This window comes from Schistocerca gregaria, chromosome 3 (genome assembly GCF_023897955.1).
Source record: "Schistocerca gregaria isolate iqSchGreg1 chromosome 3, iqSchGreg1.2, whole genome shotgun sequence".
NCBI lineage: Eukaryota > Metazoa > Arthropoda > Insecta > Orthoptera > Acrididae > Schistocerca > Schistocerca gregaria.
Window position 1 is genome coordinate 784,113,114 of NC_064922.1, and position 6,982 is coordinate 784,120,095.

Sequence of the window (6,982 nt, forward strand, 5' to 3'; positions counted from 1 at the left end):
GAGGCGACGCTTCTCAAGGTGGCGGACTGATCGAGGGCTTGTGCGCTACAAATAACAGCGCCAAATAAACAATCCCAACTCAAATGCTCCTGCTTCCCCACATCAGACATTTTATTTAAATAAAATAAAAGCACTCCGTCTTCAGGCCACGAGTGGCCTACCGGGACCATCCGACCGCCGTGTCATCCTCCGAGGAGGATGCGGATAGGAGCGGTGTGGGGTCAGCACACCGCTCTCCCGGTCGTTAGGATGGTATTTTTGACCGAAGCCGCTACTATTGGGTCGATTAGCTCCTCAATTGGAATCACGAGGCTGAGTGCACCTCAAAAATTGGCAACAGCGCATGGCGACGTGGATGGTCACTCATCCAAGTGCCGACCACGTCCGACAGCGCTTAACTTCGGTGATCTCACGGGAACCGGTGTATCCACTGCGGCAAGGCCGTTGCCGATTTAAATATTATAATACTTAATTTTGTGAGGTTGTGTGAGGAAAATATAATTCAAATTCCAGTTTTAAAACGTTGCAAAAATGAACCGTAGCTGAGAATCACACATTTGAAAAAAATATTGTCGAAGAAGGGGAAACGTTAGGGAAACAAAGAAAAATTTAACACAAAATTTCCCACTGAAAGAGGCTGTGAGTGTCATAATGTAAATGGGCTCGGCTACAAATGACAAGCAGCTGTTTCACTGTCTGTGGAATGTGTGGAGGAGTGCCATCTTGCATAAAAATGATCCTACTCACATATCTGTGCTGTTGAAGGGTTGGAATGACTTTTCTACGCAAAAGACTCTCGTACCGTTCACCAGTGACAGTACAGGTAACAGAACCCGTAGGACCAATCTCCTCGAAGAAACGTGGCTGTGCGGTAAATTGTGCCGTCATCCCGCAAAACTGAGTTACTTCTGGAGAATGCTAGTGGATTTTCCGTTGTTCGTATTCTACAGGTCTGTGTATTGACATGTACTTGGAGATGAATATAGGCTTCGCCTGTCAAAAAATGGTTCAAATGACTCTGAGCACTATGGGACTTAACTTCTGAGATCACCGATTCTCTAGAACATAGAACTACCAGGTGATCAAAAAGTCAGTATAAATTTGAAAACGTAATAAACTACGGAATAATGTAGATAGAGAGGTAAAAATTAACACACATGCTTGGAATGACATGGGGTTTTATTACAACCAAAAAAAAATGTTCCCAAAATTTCCGACAGATGGCGCTGGTCAGCAAAAGTGCTACCGTGACGAGTGAGAGGTACGCCGATATGTTACAGATTCGCGTCATCCCCAGTCTGGCTGATAAACACCTGCTGGAACGTACGATGTTTATGCAGGATGGCGCTCCACCCCATGCTACTAGACATGTGAAAGATCTCTTGCGCGCGTCGGTTCGTGATGATCGTGTGCTCAGTCGCCACTTTCGTCATCCTTGGCCTCCCAGGTTCCCAGACCTCAGTCCGTGCGATTATTGGCTTTGGGGTTACCTGAAGTCGCAAGTGTATTGTGATCGACCGACATCTCTAGTGATGCTGAAAGACAATATCCGACGCCAATGCCTCACCATAACTCCGGACATGCTTTACAGTGCTGTTCACAACATTATTCCTCGACTACAGCTATTGTTGAGGAATGATGGTGGACATATTGAGCATTTCCTGTAAAGAACATCATCTTTGCTTTGTCTTACTTTGTTATGCTAATTACTGCTATTCTGATGAGATGAAGCGACATCTTTCGGACATTTTTGAACTTTTGTATATTTTTGGTTCTAATAAAACCCCATGTAATTCCAGCGTGTTTGTCAATTTGTAGCTCTCTAGCTACATTATTCCGTGATTTATTCAGATTTTAAATTTATACTGACTTTTTGATAAAAAAAAAAAAGTGGCTCCAATGGGTCTGAGCACTATGGGACTTAACTTCTGAAGTCATCAGTCCCCTAGAACTTAGAACTACTAAAACCTAACTAATCAAAGGACATCACATCATCCATGCCCGAGGCAGGATTCGAACCTGCGACCGCAGTGGTCGCGCGGTTCCACACTGCAGCGCTTAGAACCCCTCGGCCACTCAGGCCGGCGCTTCGCCTGTCCATAGAATGTTCCGGGAGCCGTTTATTGTCCATTTCCATGCGAGCAACAACTCGTAGAACAAACGTCTGTCTTACTGGGGGTCAGCATGAAACAAACCCTGAACATGACTAATTTTGTGTGGATAGCAATGCAGCCGGCCGCAGTAGCCGAGCGGTTCTAGGCGCTTCAGTCCGGAACCGCGCTGCTGCTATGGTCGCAGGTTCGAATCCTGCCTCGGGCATGGATGTGTGTGATGTCCTTAGGTTAGTTAGGTTTAAAACGTTCTAGTCTAGGGGACTGATGACTTCAGATGTTATGTCTCATAGTGCTTAGAGCCATTTGAACCATTTTTATAGCAATGCAGCACGCTTCGCAGAAATTTTTACATCGCTTTCGCAGGCATGTCCGAAGTTCAGACATTTCTCCGTGCACTGCGTATTTGCACACCACCGCTCGACGTCTAATGAATTGTTTTCCTCCGTCTGCCACATTGCACTTCAAAAGAATTTTTCTTTACGAATTTCCTGAACATTTTCACCTCACCTTTGGCAAAAATCAGAGCTACCAGCGTACAATCGTCGTTACTGTAAAAGAGCTTTACAAGCAGTGCGCCACCGTGCATAGAGCCAGTGCCTAGCGCCTCAGAGGGAAACAGAGTAACAGCTGTGTCGCCCGCATCTTTTGTTTCACGTATTTTGCCACATACAGAACTATCTAGTGTTAAAATTTTAATTAATTCCTTTTTGTTTTCCACAATGTTTCCCCCTTCTTCGATAACATTCCGTTCAAATTTGATGTCATTCTGTGCAGTGATTCTTTTTTACAGCGTTTAGAAACTGAAACTTTAATTGTACCTGTAATCACAGTGTATATAGCAGCTACTTGCTGTGGGGTTGTATTGTTTGTAATGCCCTCGTCAACCTGAAAAGTAGATGTTATGCTGCTTGAAGTCTGGGAGTGCCATGATAAGTGAGTACATTCTGTAATAACAGTTACCTTAGCTTTAAACAAAATACATGTAGAATACATTCTTTCGTGTGTTAGTAAGAGTTTTCAATTTTTGTAATAAATTTCCTTATTGATGTAACAATGTAACATATTCTTGAAGATACATATTATAACTTCATTTTACGTTATTTATGGAACTCTCAATGGTTGTCAGTAGCTTCAATAGAACGGTCTCGCCGAGTTATATATGTGTGTGTATGATAGACATACTGATATAATGTGCATACTGACGAGCGAATCTCTATTTTTAGCTTTTGTAAAACTTAGTGTATTTGTGATCATGACTATTTTTATAAAGCAAGACAGTTACACGTACGATCCACTTAAAGCAATATCGTTGTAGATACGCTCTTAAAAACTTGTTGTTTTTGCTGCGGTCTTCAGTCCAGAGACTGGTTTGATGCAGCTCTCCATGCTGCTATATCCTGTGCAAGCTTCTTCATCTCCCAGTACCTACTGCAACCTACATCCTTCTGAATCTGCTTAGTGTATTCATCTCTTGGTCTCCCTCTACGATTTTTACCCTGCACGCTGCCCTCCACTACTAAATTGGTGATCCCTTGATGCCTCTGAACATGTCCTACCAACCGGTCCCTTCTTCTAGTCAAGTTGTGGCACAAATTTCTCTTCTCCCCAGTTCTATTCAATACCTCCTCATTAGTTATGTGATCTACCCATCCAATCTTCAGCATTCCTCTGTAGCACCACATATCGAAAGCTTCTGTTTTCTTCTTGTCCAAACTATTTATCGTCCATGTTTCACTTCCATACATGGCTACACTCCATACAAATACTTTCAGAAACGACTCCCTGACACTTAAATGTATATCGATGTTAACAAATTTCTCTTCTTCAGAAACATTTTCCTTGCCATTGCCAGTCTACATTTTACACCCTCTCTACTTCGACCGTCATCAGTTATTTTGCTCCCCAAATAGCAAAACTCATCTACTACTTTAAGTGACTCATTTCCTAATCTAATTCCCTCAGTGTTACCCGACTTAATTCGACTACAATTCATTATCCTCGTTCCTTTTGTTGATGTTCATCTTACATCCTCCTTTCAAGACACTGCCATTCCGTTTAACTGCTCTTCCAAGTTCTTTGCTGACTCTGTAGAATTACAATGTCATCGGCGAACCTCCAAGTTTTTATTTCTTCTCCCTGGATTTTAATACCTACTCCAATTTTTTCTTTTGTTTGCTTTACTGCCTGCTCAATATACAGATTGAATAACACCTGTGATAGGCTACAACCCTGTCTTACTCCCTTCCCAACCACTGCTTCCCTTTCATGCCCCTCGGCTCATAACTGCTCAAAAAGTGGTTCAAATGACTCTGAGCACTATGGGACTTAACAGCTGAGGTCATCGGTCCCCTAGAACTTAGAACTACTTAAACCTTGCTACCCAAAGGACATCACACACATCCATGTCCGAGGCAGGAGTCGAACCTGTGACCGTAGCGGTTGCGCGGTTCCAGACTGAAGCGCCTAGAACCGCCTGGCCACACCGGCCGGCGACTCATAACTACCATCTGATTTCCGTACAAATTGTAAATGGCCGTTCGCTCCCTGTATTTTACCCCTGCTACCTTCAGAATTACACTTATAAGGTTAAAATTTTATATTACTTGGTTTGAAGCTTCTAAATTAGACAATTAAAAATGTTTACCAATGCTCTTCCGCTCGTCTAACATCGATAAGTAAGCATTGTGTTTAATTCTTGCATCATCAGATAACTCGTATATTATGAAAACAAAATAATTTAAGACGTAGACGAACTGTTTACAAAAGTTTGTGTGGTTTGGCATCATGACGCGCTCAGTTTCCTGGACATTTGATTTTTTGATAAGAACATGCTGTAATATGACCATAGCACGAATGCAGATATTGTTTAGTTTGACAGAATGGTATGTTCAGTTTTCCTGTTGGTATTTGTCTTCATTGGTGTACTTAGTCGTGTTAATTTAGCGACAGGAAGATAACTATATGTCAGACTGGTACCTAAATATAATTTCTAAGAGTACTGTTATGGCAACATTCCTCATTACGGACTTAACAATCCTTGTAGAGGCGAGCAAGCAAGCTGCCTCTGATATTCTATTGCGGAGGCTGGAGTACTGCTGGCATAGCACGGCGCAATAGCGCAGTCCGGCGCAGAAGCGAGCATGCCAAGGCCTTGCGCTTCACTGCCTTAGTCCACTACATGACCGAAGATGAGTCCTCTGACTGAAAAGCTGAAAAGCTGGCCAAAACAACTATAAATAACTGCTACTCAGACTTTAGTAGTACCTTGCATTGACAACAGCTGTTGCCGTGACGTACTCCATGCCAGCGTCGGTCCCATGTGGGCCAATAAGTCTTTTGACTGTGAAGCCACACCATTCGCTGCCGCTTCAATGAGACAGCACACAACTTGAAGTTTTGGTCTTGGAATGATGCTTACAATAGCTAACGATGTAACAGAACCTCCCGTCGCGTCTTGGTAGAACAACATTATAATAAATGAAAAGCACCAGTTTGCTTTTGTTCTACAAAACAGTCAACATAAAAATATCCAGTTCAGTATGAACTTCTTAGATCTCACCATTGACATCAGAACACACACTCACATTGTTTCAAAATTTACAGAAAAACAACAACTACAGACACAGTAATATTTTCTCGCTCACAACACCCCATAGCTCACAAACATGCAGCTTTCCCTCAATGGTACACTGTCTCATATCAATCCCCATGTCTAGAGACGTTTCTAAAGCACAGTTACATACAATAAAATTTATTGCCACAGCCAATGGCTACAATCCAGTTCTTATTGACCACATCTTGCACAGGAAACAAAAACGGACGATTACACCCCTCCTCTATGCCCCACCTGCTTCCCCATCCACTGTCTGAAAGAAATGGTGTACACTACTGTTGTGTACATAGTTCAGCGTAGTCAGCGCGTACACAACTTTTCCACTAGAGAGCACCCCGCTAAGCACAACAGCGCAGGCGCAGCGCTCGTCCGTCTCCGCACTAAGAGATGGCGCTGTCTTAGAGACGGAGCAAATTCTGCTTTCGTCGATCCACGTATTGATATTTAACGCAGACAATGAGACTGCTGCTAATGTAGAACCTTTTCTCCTGGCGGATCACACTCGCACAGGGATACCTGAACGAGTGTACAGACCTTCGATTAGTCAGTCTGCATTTATCTGCACCTGTTTGTACCAATCTGCATCAGTCTGCATTAGTCTGTACCAGTCTGCATTAGTCTGTACCAGTCTATAGTCAAGTTTCAGTCTGCGCCTAATAAGATTACCATATTCTGTACATAGCCATGAAGATAAGTGAATAGACACTTTGTCAAGTATCAAAGATATGTGAGAATAAGATTAACGTACCAAGATCAAAGGAACTTCAGATTGTCAATTGTAAATAGCATCCAGAATCATGTTAAGTAAGGTTTTTGATTTTTATTATTTTAATAAATGTGTGTGATAATTAATCAAGTTCTGTTTAATGTTGGTCACCATCAATCTGCTACTCTAAGCGTGCAAGTGGCATTTCTATCGTGTACAACCTCTGGTTCTTTCAGGTTATCCAGGTTCCATCTCCTTAAATTCCCACCTTTTTGCAGATTCTTCAGTTTAAATCTGCAGGTCATAACCAATAGATTGTGGTCAGAGTCCACATCTGCCCCTGGAAATGTCGTACAATTTAAAACCTGGTTTCTAAATCTCTGTCTTACCATTATATAATCTATCTGATACCTTTTAGTATCTCCAGGGTTCTTCCATGTATACAACCTCCTTTTACGACTCTGAAACCAAGTGTTAGCTATGATTAAGTTGTGCTCTGTGCAAAATTCTACCAGGCGGCTTCCTCTTTCATTTCTTAGCCGCAATCCA

The 6,982-nt window shown here is 42.4% G+C and overlaps 1 pseudogene; it reads right to left on the reverse strand.

The window, feature by feature from the left end:
• Positions 1-331: 331 nt before the first annotated feature.
• LOC126357290 (5S ribosomal RNA) lies at positions 332-449 on the reverse strand (annotated as a pseudogene).
• Positions 450-6,982: the final 6,533 nt, after the last annotated feature.